Source organism: Piliocolobus tephrosceles, chromosome 6 (assembly GCF_002776525.5).
Source record: "Piliocolobus tephrosceles isolate RC106 chromosome 6, ASM277652v3, whole genome shotgun sequence".
Lineage (NCBI taxonomy): Eukaryota > Metazoa > Chordata > Mammalia > Primates > Cercopithecidae > Piliocolobus > Piliocolobus tephrosceles.
The window spans coordinates 119,871,244-119,883,535 of record NC_045439.1 but is presented as its reverse complement, the minus strand read 5'-3'; the positions used below and the strand labels follow the sequence as shown (position 1 = coordinate 119,883,535).

At 31.7% G+C, this 12,292-nt stretch overlaps 1 protein-coding gene across 11 annotated transcripts in view; it reads right to left on the bottom strand.

Annotated features, from left to right (window-relative positions):
* Positions 1–12,292, bottom strand: part of NOVA1 (NOVA alternative splicing regulator 1) — a 152,124-nt gene that overhangs the window by 6,034 nt on the left and 133,798 nt on the right. The gene's annotated exons all lie outside the window — the stretch shown is intronic.

The window sequence follows — 12,292 nt, the reverse complement described above, 5'->3', positions numbered from 1 at the left end:
TAATACAACTACCTTGTCAAATTAGAATTTTCAAAGGAAAAACTCAATTTTCAGGTCAAAATTATTAAATAAAATTTTTCCTTGAGTCACTGTGCATTTTGCAATAGAATTTATAAGAAATCAGTATGTTAAAGAGAGAATCATAACTATACACCAAAGGTAACACTTCTATATAGCTCCAAAAATCACAATGCTGTTGATGATTCTTCACCTATTGTAACTTTTAAGAAAATGCTTTGTTCTAAAACATTTCAAAAAGAAAGAATGCAGAATTATAAAGCAAATAAAGATAACAGTAGGAAAGTTCAAGCTTGAGTCCCTTCAAAACATTAATTTCATGTTCCTTATCACCCAGAATATTTTGTTATTAAAAATCTTACTTGTTTCATGACTGTTTTCAGAGATAAAGGTCAGCAAAATTGTTAGTATTTTTATTTAAACTAACATATGAAATACAACTTCATAGTGATTTCTAATAATTAATAATTTTTAATTTTTCAATGGCTTGGGATAGACTAACCCTATTTAAGAATTATATTACCTAGCTGCACTATCTATATTTATAAAATAATTAGTCTAATTATTTGCTTTTTTGGCTATCATAGCTACATTTTTAAAATTAGGGCTTATTAGCATCTTACCAAATGGTACTACCATATTTTCAGAAGATACTGAAAAATTACAGCAGTGACATGAATACTCAATCCAGTATGACCACATATAGACATTTTTATTTGTATTGAAACATCCAACCACAAAAATCAGCATATTTTGACTTATTTAATCACAATAAAAAACTATTATAAGAAATATCAAATGAATATGAAATTTTCTATCATCCCTAAAATTAAAATATAAATACTAACATTTAAAATTTTATTATGGGGGCATAATGACACATATGTCAATGTTTTATGTCTCACTGGGTAGGTCAAAACTTGTGATTGTTGTGTCACTGACAAAGCACTGAAGTAAGCTTTCCTTGTTCCAGACATTAAAATGGTCAGGCTAAAAAAATGTGCTAAAATTTGAGCAGGACATTTAGTTGTTTGAGGTATTCTATGAGAGATTTCATGAGCTAATTTTTAGCAAGCATCTCTAATGTTATCTTTAAAACACAAATTTGGATAAGAATATTTTAGAGAAATACAGCCATGCATTTTAGGCAATTTTGTTCTGGAAGGTAGCAAGCAGAGAAAGTATAAATGCAAATTCTAAACCAAGTCACCTCATAAATATATTTATACATATAACACACACACACACACACACACACACACACACACACCCCTCATTTTATTTCCATACACACAGTTTACAGTAATACAAGAAATTCATTTTGTTTAATTATAATTTGTTTATATAATCATTTCACTTATTGGAAAATAGTCCAAGTGTTCAAGAACTTAGAAAGTTTGAGAAATAGTCTAAGTTTTCTTGGGAATGTTAAACATAAACTTCATATTCCCTGATTAAGTGGATTCAGTTTCAAGAAATAGAGAAGTATTTTTATAATATTTGTTAATTTTGCTCAGAGCTTCTTTTTGTAGAAAATTATTTGTTTGAAAAGTTAATGTGTTACAATTAGAAAGTTAAACCATGATATATACTATACCAATTATATAGATGAATTACAATCATCTTTATTTTTATACTGTACACATGAAATACTGAGAAAATGCACTTTTAAGGATTTAAGTATCTGAATGTTAAATATGATTGTATTTTTATGAATAAGCAATTCTTTTCAAAATGATAACCTTTTTGTAATATTATTGAAGACATTATGGGCCGGGTGCGGTGGCTCACACCTGTAATCCCAGAACTTTGGGAGGCCAAGGTGGGCAGATCACGAAGTCAGGAGATCGAGACCATCCTGGCTAACATGGTGAAACCCCGTTTCTACTAAAAATACAAAAAATTAGTCAGGCATGGTGATGGGCACCTGTAGTCCCAGCTACTCAGGAGGCTGAGGCAGAATAGCGTGAACCCAGGAGGTGGAGCTTGCAGTGAGCTGAGATCGCGCCACTGCACTCCAGCCTGGGCGACAGAGCAAGTCTCCGTCTCAAAAAAAAAAAAAAAAAAAAAAAAAGACATTATGTACTGGCAAACTGCAGTGCTTTAACGCATTTTTAATGAAGAAAAATGTATTAATCGGCCAAGACTTTCAAAAGACCTAGTCTTATGTTATTTTAAGTTATAAGTAATCATTTTTGTTTTGTTCAATGTAATGATTTCCTGTGTGATAACCACCCTGAAGCAGAACAGCACAGAAAAGGTTAATTATAGGCTGATAATAAAAGGTAATGAAATTTTATTAATAATTTTATAACATCCACTCTATGACATGTGTGAAGATACTAATTTCTACCACACGGCAAATCAGTCTCACATTATATATGTTTTTTCATAGTTTTTTTTTTTTTTTCTTTTTAACTCTAAAACTATTATCTAAAACAACTTGCACATGTGGGCATTGCACTTACATTATTGAACATCAGTTTGTCTTTAAAAAAAAACAAAAACAAAAGAACCCCTTCATTTATTTTTCCTTCTTTTCAATACTCAAAGTTTTATTTTTATTTATTTATGTATTTTATTTATTTTTTGAGAGACGGAGTCTTGCTCTGTCACCCAGGCTGGAGTGCAGTGGTGTGATCTCGGCTCACTGCAACCTCTGCCTCCTGGGTTCAAGCAATTCTGCTGCCTCAGCCTCCCACGTAGCTGGGATTAAAAGGGTTGTATTATTTTCGTAGAGAGGGGTTTCACTGTATGTTGGCCAGGCTGGTCTCGAACTCCTGACCTCAGGTGATCTGCCTGCCTCGGCCACCCAAAATGCTAGGATTACAACCACGCCCAGCCAATACTCAAAAACTTTGAAATAACACATAATTCGAAGTAGTGTTAACTTTTAATGACAGTAAACACCTTCCAAAAATATCCATATCTTTGAAAACTGAAGAATTATATGACAACGTCTATCTTTATATTAAAGGTGCTTTTATGTAGTTAATACCTTCTTCTGATTTTCAGTGTTTAACCATTTCAAAGAATCTTAAATAAAAAAATCTGTCAACCACAATCAATGGTTAATTAAATATTGATGTGGCCCCAAATTTTGTTGGCAAGATTGAAAAAACTAAAGATGTGTTATGACTTGAGAGCAGACTTAATGTTTGCATCTTAGTAATTACAATATATAGCATTTTCTAATTTTAGGCAATATGCTATTCTGTATAAGACTACCAAATTTAGAAAATTAATGGAAACATAAACATAAAAAGTTTTCAAAATTTAATAAAAGTAAATACTTAATAGCTTACACAAGGCATTTATCACCCAATTTTTATTTTTGACAAAAGAACATGAGAATCCTCTTTGCCTTACACTTTTTCTCTGAAGAATTAAAAAATATATTCATATAAAAATATATCTTTTGCACACAATATTAATCTAATATGGGCAGAGATAGGAAACAGACTCTCTGAAAAGAAGTTGAGACAAAAAACTGAAATCCAGTTAAATAATATTACAAGGAGAGTAGTGTTATATTTACATTTTAAGTGTCGGGCCCGAGTTACGGAAAAGTGAGACAGAAAGACATGGAAGCTTTGAGGTGGTGGATAACTGACTACTGGTGGGAAAAAACAGAGGAGAAGCAAAGATAATTATATAAGATGGATTATTTTCTCTTACTTCTTAGATAAAGGCATTTACCAAAGCAATGTCTGTACATTGATAGTATTTAACTTCCAACTGAAATGACAAATAGCAAATTCTAACTGTGTACATGGATTCATTTTCACTGGTGAAGTCTGTTAATGTGCTGGCTGAAATGAATATATATATTCTTATTTCTAAAGAATTGGGAGAAAAGAACTGATCTGCAATGGCATACAAATTATTTGGTATAACATGTATAAAACTAAATCAGATATGTTCTTGACAGTTACAAATCGGATTTCCCTTCAGAGTTATGATTATATTTGCTAGCATCCACCTAATCATTTATAAATGCTTACTGAATGGCCCAAGCTCTGTGTTGAAAGCTGGAGATAAAGGATATATATGACACTGTTCCTGCCTTTAAAGAGCTTACAGATGTAGAAAATGAGTGTGTATCAGTGCAGGAGTCTTAAAGGTGCTGGCACAGAAGTATATAAAGGCTATAAAGGAGACACAAAGTTTAACTGGAAAAAGAAAGAAAAGAGAATCCTTGAGAGATGAAGATGTTTCCCTAATGGTCTTTCACATATGTGTAACATCCGTACACTCTTTTTTCACAACCAAATATTTCCATACATTTGGTCACTGTTATTTCTGTATTGGACAGTTCCTATTTCAAATCTAAACCCATTTTAGCAGTGATGAACTGCTTCAATAATTTTATTTATTTATTTTTGGAGAGGAGGGTCTCCCTTTACCACCCAGGCTGGAGTGCAGTGGCACAACCATAGCTCACTGCAGCCCCGAACTCCTGGGCTCAAGCGATCCACCTGGTTCAGCCTTCTGGGTAGCTGGGATTACAGGTGTGAGCCACTGTACTCAGCTTAAAACTACTACTTTTAAATTAAAATTACCTTTACTTAAATATTCCTTATTCTAGACTCACAACTTATTTGTTATATCAAAAAAAAGAGAAAGATTAACAATATAATTATACTAATTATGCTAGAATCAACTGTTATTCAGAACAAAAGTAATAAAGTTACAATTTCTCTATGTGCAATCACAAAAGAACTTCTGTAAGAATCCTATGAGTTTTAAAAATACCACATAAATCAATTTTAACATTGGTATGTTTCTAATTAAAAATAGACATTACGATATATTTACTCTTTCGACAAACAAGAACTCCAACTCATGATGGTTTTATGGCTATAAAGGAATGAGATTATCTATAGGCATCATATTTCTTCATTATCATGGCAGAAAAATAAAAAAACTATTTAATAAAACCATATATTGAAGTAAATGCAGAACAAGTTCCATTATAATTTGAGAGCTCCCAAATAATAGTATGAATTATTTTATTTAGGGTTGCCATATTTACTACACATATATGACATTACACTTATAAAGCAATTCCTATCAACAGTGGATACCTGTTATTTTACTCAGTCATTCAGTTGGTATCCAATCATTCTTCTTCTGGCAACAGAACCCCAGTTTTCCTCTGGAAAACACCCTTTCTCATTCTTAGTGTACCTGCCTCAGATAAGGCTGACAATCTTTCAATACCTCTAGAACAAGGGTGTCCAATTTTTGGCTTCCCTGGGTCACACTGGAAGAATTGTCTCAAGCCACACATAAAATACGCTAACACTAATGATAGCTGAAGAGCTTTAAAAAATGCAAAGAAAAAAATAGAAAAGTTTTAAGAAAGCTTACAAATTTGTATTGGGCCACATTCAAAGCCATCCTGGGGTGCAGGTTGGACAAGCTTGCTTTAGAAGTAAAAACATGACCCAGGTCTGACCTATTGCTATACTCACACCCATAACCTTTACTGGTTTGGGTTTGAGCACATGACACAGGATGGCCAAACAAGAGCATGAGAATTTGGTAAACTTGTCGGTAAAGAGATATTTGTGTTCCTAATCTAGTAGAACACCAGCCTGTCATTGCTAGTGGCTATCTTACCACTACTATGAGAAAAGGAAGAACCTGACTGAAAATGAAGTTAACTTAGATAAAAATAAGACAGCATTTTTTGGCATCTGAATCTAACCACGTCTAAAGCCAGCACAGAGGAAATACAACTCTCTTTTTGCTTAAATAAATTTGAATTGAATTATGATAATTTCTATAATTTTGAGGGCTTGTATAATTTGTAACTGACCAAAAAGTATCTTTGAAAATATTTTTACATTCTTGTTATATCATGCATTATTTGCCTATCAAAATACTGACATTTCATTTTATCTCTTAAATTTAATAGTCAAGATATCATAGTTCTGGTGAGGAAAAACAAGTAGATTAATTTACTTTTTACCATGATATACACTATATAATCTAACCAGATAAACGCTTTTTATTTTCCCAATGTATTACCATTTAGGCTACTGAGGCTCCACTTAGTAGCATCCAATGGAGATACATGTGCCATTTTGGGGAATCTACATTGAATTGTTGAACAAAGCAAATTGAAAAAACGGCATCCTTTCTTTTGACTATAGACTCCAAATAAACAAATAACTGCCTGTGTGAATGCACTGATTTGATAAAATATGTACAACAGATTTACATGAATAGAAGTATCCAAAAAGAATTTAAAAAGCAGTTCTAACTCTCCACTAGTTTGTTTACTCTACTTTTGATAACCAAATCAAAGGCAGAACAGTTTTCATAGCAATGTCTACTATCTCTCATAAAATACCACGCTGCCTTGTCTCATGTATTTTTACCCTTCACCCACTGCCAACTCAGATTTTAACCTTAGGAGCTATCTGTGACTTCCCCTGCTCCCTAGATCTATATGTCCTATTCTGTGCTGTTCTTCAGTCTTATTACTCTATCCTATCTAAAGCATAGTGTAGTATAATAAAAATATAGACTTGGCCATTAATAGATATGTGGTCTCACCCTGGCTCTGCTATGTGATCTTTCTCAAATCACTTCAGTTTCATCATCTACAAAATCAGGCAACTTAGTGAGACTGAGGATAAGTGGTCTTTATTTTAGCATTATGAGAAAATTCTGTTCAAAACTCTTCAATGAGGCCCTCCTTCAACTCCCCACTGAATTACCCAATTTTCTAAAGACAAAATTTAACTTACTTCTTTTTCCATTTAACACATTATTTCACTTTGCCCCTGAAACATGATTCAAAATTTAAAGATATACAACACTATATCCCAGGGAGGGATATAACTTAGGAATAAGAAAAACAGAAAAGAAAACCTATGCTTTCTAGGAGAAGGAGGAACAGAAGAGAAACACTTGAAATTATTCCTGTTATGTTGAGATGATGAGCACTCTAGACATAATTATTTCAAAAAAGAAAACTACTAGAAGTTAAATAACTATTAAAAAACTATGAAGGTCATATAATAATAAACTATTGCAGGGAAGCCTATTATTTAAAAGTGAAAATAATTTGGGGTATTGTCTTCTTAATGCTTACGAAACCAGATTTTACTATATTGAAGTTAAATTGATGAAAGGCCTGTAAGTCTTCATCATCCGTGTGTCAACAAAAAGCTCTTTGAAATCATTATTATTTTAAATCACTTCTTTTTAGCCCAGCTCTTTCAGGGCACATGTTATAAGACAGATGTTCAGAGTTCTTAATTCTGATTAGCAAAAAATGTATTAAACATATTTGAATATTTGAAATGAAAACTAATGTTTTCAATTTATTGTTGTAAATTAAACATTAAAATTAAAAAGTAAAAAATAGCTATGAAAATAAAAATAGGGCTGTGTTGATTGAAGTAGATGGTGGAAAAGGGGTGAAAGATGAGGATGGAAGAATTTCTATTTTATCCATTTTAAGCTTAAAATGCCTATCAGTCATCCAAGTGAAGATGCCAAATAAGTGGTTGGGGGCTGGAGGCCAGGGGAAACGTGGGAGTTAACATATAAATTGTATTTAAAGTCATAGGAATAGATGGAATTATTTAGGGGGAAGTAAAAGTGAAGCAAATTGTTAAATAATGGAAATTAAAGAATTAGGTAGGAAAATATTTAATTTCTAAAATGATCAAAGATCTATTCAAGGTAGAGCAGCAAAATTGACCATCAAGTAAAAAATAAAACAAATATAAATCAGGGAGGGGGTAAACTATTAATCTTTTTCTTTTTTAAAACGTTGGTGTCAGTATATATTGTCTTTTGCAAATCATATTGTAGTATTCATCAAGTTATGAAATGAGTTTAATCTTTCACTTTGTTTCTCTCTTTCTGCAATTCTCCTGGGGAAATTTCCAAAACAGAGGACATTGCACAATGTATTAGTACACTGTACAATGAACACTAGTACACTGCATAATGTATTAGTGTTTTAAGCTAAGTGTTTAAAAGTCACAACACAGAATGTCATATACGAAGGACAGTATGCAGGAACTATATGAAATTATAAAATGATGTAAAAAATACCAATGCAAAGTTGAATACACACACACACACACACACACACACGTAGTTTGGGTTAAATAATGTAAAAGTATGTAATTATATTCAGGTAAAACAGAAAGAGAGCAATAGAGATTGCATTTCAGATGAGGTTTTTTCTCTTACCATACACACTTTGTCTTATTTTTTAAAAGCAGTGTAACAAAAGGAAATGGAACAATTGTCCAAAATTAGGCTGCAGAATAAATGAATCCTCAAAAAGTAGAACAATGAAAAAACAATTTTAGCACATTTCTGGAATTTATTGCACAATTATTTATTGAGTGGCTATTACGTGCCAGGTATAATTCCAGATGTTGGGGATGTAGGGGTAAATGAAAAGGATAAGATCTCTGCTTTCATAGGGTTTGAAGTCCAGTGGTATTATAAAAATACAAAATATTTAAATGTATATACAGTCATGCACCAAATAACAAAGATTGGTTCAACGACAGACCATGTATGGTGATCTTATAGGATTATAATGGAGCTGAAAAATTTCCTGTCACCTAGTGACATTGTAACCCTTGTTAATGTCCTATCACAAAGCATTACCCATATGTTTGTGGTGATGCTGGTGTAAACAAACCTACTGTTCTGCTAGTTGTACACAAAGTATTGCACATACAATTGTGTACAGTACATAAAACCTGATAATGATGATAAACGACTGTTACTGGCTTATATATTTACTACACTATACTTCTTATCAGTATTCTAGACTGTATTTCATTTACTAATTAAAAAAGAAAAGTTAACTATAACACAGCCTCAGGCAGGTCCTTCAGGAAGTAATCCAGAAGAACACATTGTCATCATAGGAGAGGATAGCTCCATGTGTATTACTGCCCCCAAAGATCTTTCAGTGGGACCAGATGTGGAGGGGGAAGACAGTAGCACTGGTGATACCATTCCTGTGTAGGAGTAGGCTAATGTGTGTCTTAGTTTTTGTGTCCTAGTTTTTAATTAAAAAGTTTTAAAAGTAAAACAAAATGAAAAGAAACTAAATAGAAAAAAAGCAAAAAACAACCCCATTAAAAATGGGCAAAGGACATGAACAGACATGCCTCAAAAGACAACAAACATGTGGCCAACATATATATGAAAAAATTTTCAACATCACTAATTGTTATATGCAAATCAAATCCACAATGAGACATCATCTGACATCAGTCAGAATAGTTATTAAAAAGTCAGAAGATAACAGATACTGGAGAGGTTGCAGAGAAAAGAGAACACTTATATTTTACTGGTGGAAATGTAAATTAGTTCAGCCACTGCGGAAAGCAGTGTGGAGATTTCTCAAATAACTTGAAACAGAACTACCATTTGACCCAGCAATCTCACTGCTGGGTATATATCCAAAGGAAAATAAATCACTTTACAAAAAGACACATGTACTAGTATGTTCATCACAACACTATTCAAAATAGCAAAGACATGGGATCAACCTATATGCCCATCAACGGTGGACTGGATAAGTAAAATGTGATATATACACACTATGGAATACTATACAGTTGTAAAAAAGAAGAAAATTATGTCCTTTGCAGCAACATGAATGTATCTGGAGGCCAAATTAATGCAGAAACAGAAAGCCAAATACTGATTGTTCTCCCTTACAAGAGGAAACTAAACATTGAGTAAACATGGACATAAAGATGGCAACAATAGACACTGGGACTCCCAGAGGGGAGAGGTTGGGAGAAGGAATGGGTTGGAAAACCACCTATTGAGCACTATGCTCACTATCTGGGATCATTCATACACCAAACCTCAGCGACATGCAAATTACCCATGTAAAATTAGCCAAATCTAAAACAAATGCTGAAAGGAAACAAGAAAAAAGTGTACAGAATAAGGTAAAAGAAAATATTTTTGGACAATATATTAGTGTTTTAAGCTAAGTGTTTAAAAGTCAAAAGAGCCAAATAGCAAAAACATTAAAAAATATATGAAGCAAAAAGTTATACTAACCTAAGGTTAATTATTAAAGAAAGAAAGTTCATTTTTATACAATTAATGTGCCCTAAGTGTACAGTGTTGATAGTCTACAGTAGAGTACAGTAATGTCCCAGGCCTTTACATTCACTCACTGCTCAATCACTGACTCACCCAGAGCAATTTCTAGCCCTGTGAATTCCATTCATGGTAAGTTCCCTATACAGGAGTATATTATATTAATTATATTATATTATATTTTATTACATGTTATACATGTATTATATATATAGGAGTACCATTTTTTAATCTTTTATTCTGTATTTTTAATATTTTTAATGTACCTTTTTGTTTTGATATGTTTAGCTATACAAATAGTTAATATTGTGTTAAACTGCCTGCAGTATTATTAAGGTAACATGCTGTACAGATTTGTAACCTAGAAGCAATAGGTTATACCAAGGGCCTAGGTGTGTATTAGGCTATACCTTCCAGGTTTGTGTAAGTACACTCCATGATGTATGCACAATGACAAAAACACCTAATGCTGCATTTCTCTGAATATATCCCCGTCATTAAGCAAATAACTGTAAAATATGCATGACCATAAAACAGTGAGTTGATAAATGACAGAAAAGAACATCTAGAAAATATTTTAAAATTTTTAAGTAGAAAAATTCAAAATCATAGTTTTAAATGAAAATCAGGCATCTAACCTGAATGCCCGTTTATATAAAACACACTTTATTTAGAAAATAAAGTTAATCTAGGAATAAAGAACTTTTTAAAAATTTGAGTTTATGGTTTAATACTCTATGACGTAACCAAACTAAATAAGATAACATTGGAAGTAAATGTCTCAACTATGTTTGAAAATCCAACTCTGTTTAAACTTATGTATCTAGGGAATTAAGTTATAAGGAAAACTTGCACAATTTGGATTTTTATTGTATCTTTATGCATTTTTGATTGTCATTTTTACCATTAAAATTAAATATTAGTTGAAAAGTCTGATGTTTTTTGAAATGATTTATTAAATTATAATTACTTACAGGTATTTTATATTTACAGATTAGGTGAATTATATATTTCTTATTAATTTCACCAACAGTTTTCCTAAAGGCAATACTTATTTAAAAAAAAAAAAAACGCCTATATTTCAGTATCTTACTAGTAATGGGAGGTTGATTATTTACTATCCCAAATGACTGTCATTAAGAAAATGAAAATATTATACATTATTATTTCATTAATACTTGACATAAATAACCATATAAACATTGATTTACATTTAAAAGATTACTGAAGCACAGCTGCAATTTAACAAACTATACTATTACAAACAATATTCTTTTTATATATGTGGGTGAAATAGTTCATTTATAATATTTAATAAACCATATATAAGAATACACTAATTTTAAAACTTCTGTTACTCGGCTAAAAGCAATTTGAAGCCAGGTAATAAAAAGGAATGTTTTCTTTTTCAAAAATATTTTTAAATAGTAATTGAGTAAGAAATATGAACGAAACCAAACACCAATAAAATGAATTATAAGGCATTAGATGCAGAATAAATGAAAATTATCAACTTGTTGTCTCCCGAAAAATTCCTAGTGATAAAAAATTAGAAAAATTAATAACCAAAAAGGCCAATTATACATTTCTGAGGTCAAAAGGAAAAACAGTTTTTTTATTCCAAAGCGAGAAGGTATCAAACTCCCCAGTTTTGCAAAATTACTTTTATCTGAGAGAATAATCTGAACACATTCACATATATAAGCATTCTTTAAAAAAATAAAAATGTTTAAAATAAACTTGATAACCATCAAATTTTGCTATTTTAGATATTTTCAATTTTATACGTCTTTGCTTGAAAAATGAAAAATTCTATTGAACTGTATACACACACAAAACAAGAAAATAAGTACACATTGTGGAATAAGGAGACATTAAATGGTGTGGTTATATAAAGGCATGCATAATGTTCTGTCTTGAGAATATACTGTGTGCAAGAATTACTGCAGTTATGGCTGCAGGGAAAACTTTGATGAAACAGAGAAACCACCTTTGCTTACTAAGTCGTCCAGAGAATCTTGCAAATCTACCTAATATGAGCCAATACTAGACACAGTATTCTATGCATTTTACCAATGCCTAAGCCATATATGGGATGTGAAATAAGGAATGTTACAGAGCGACTATTTCATTAACTCTTTTCCCTGATGTGTACCAC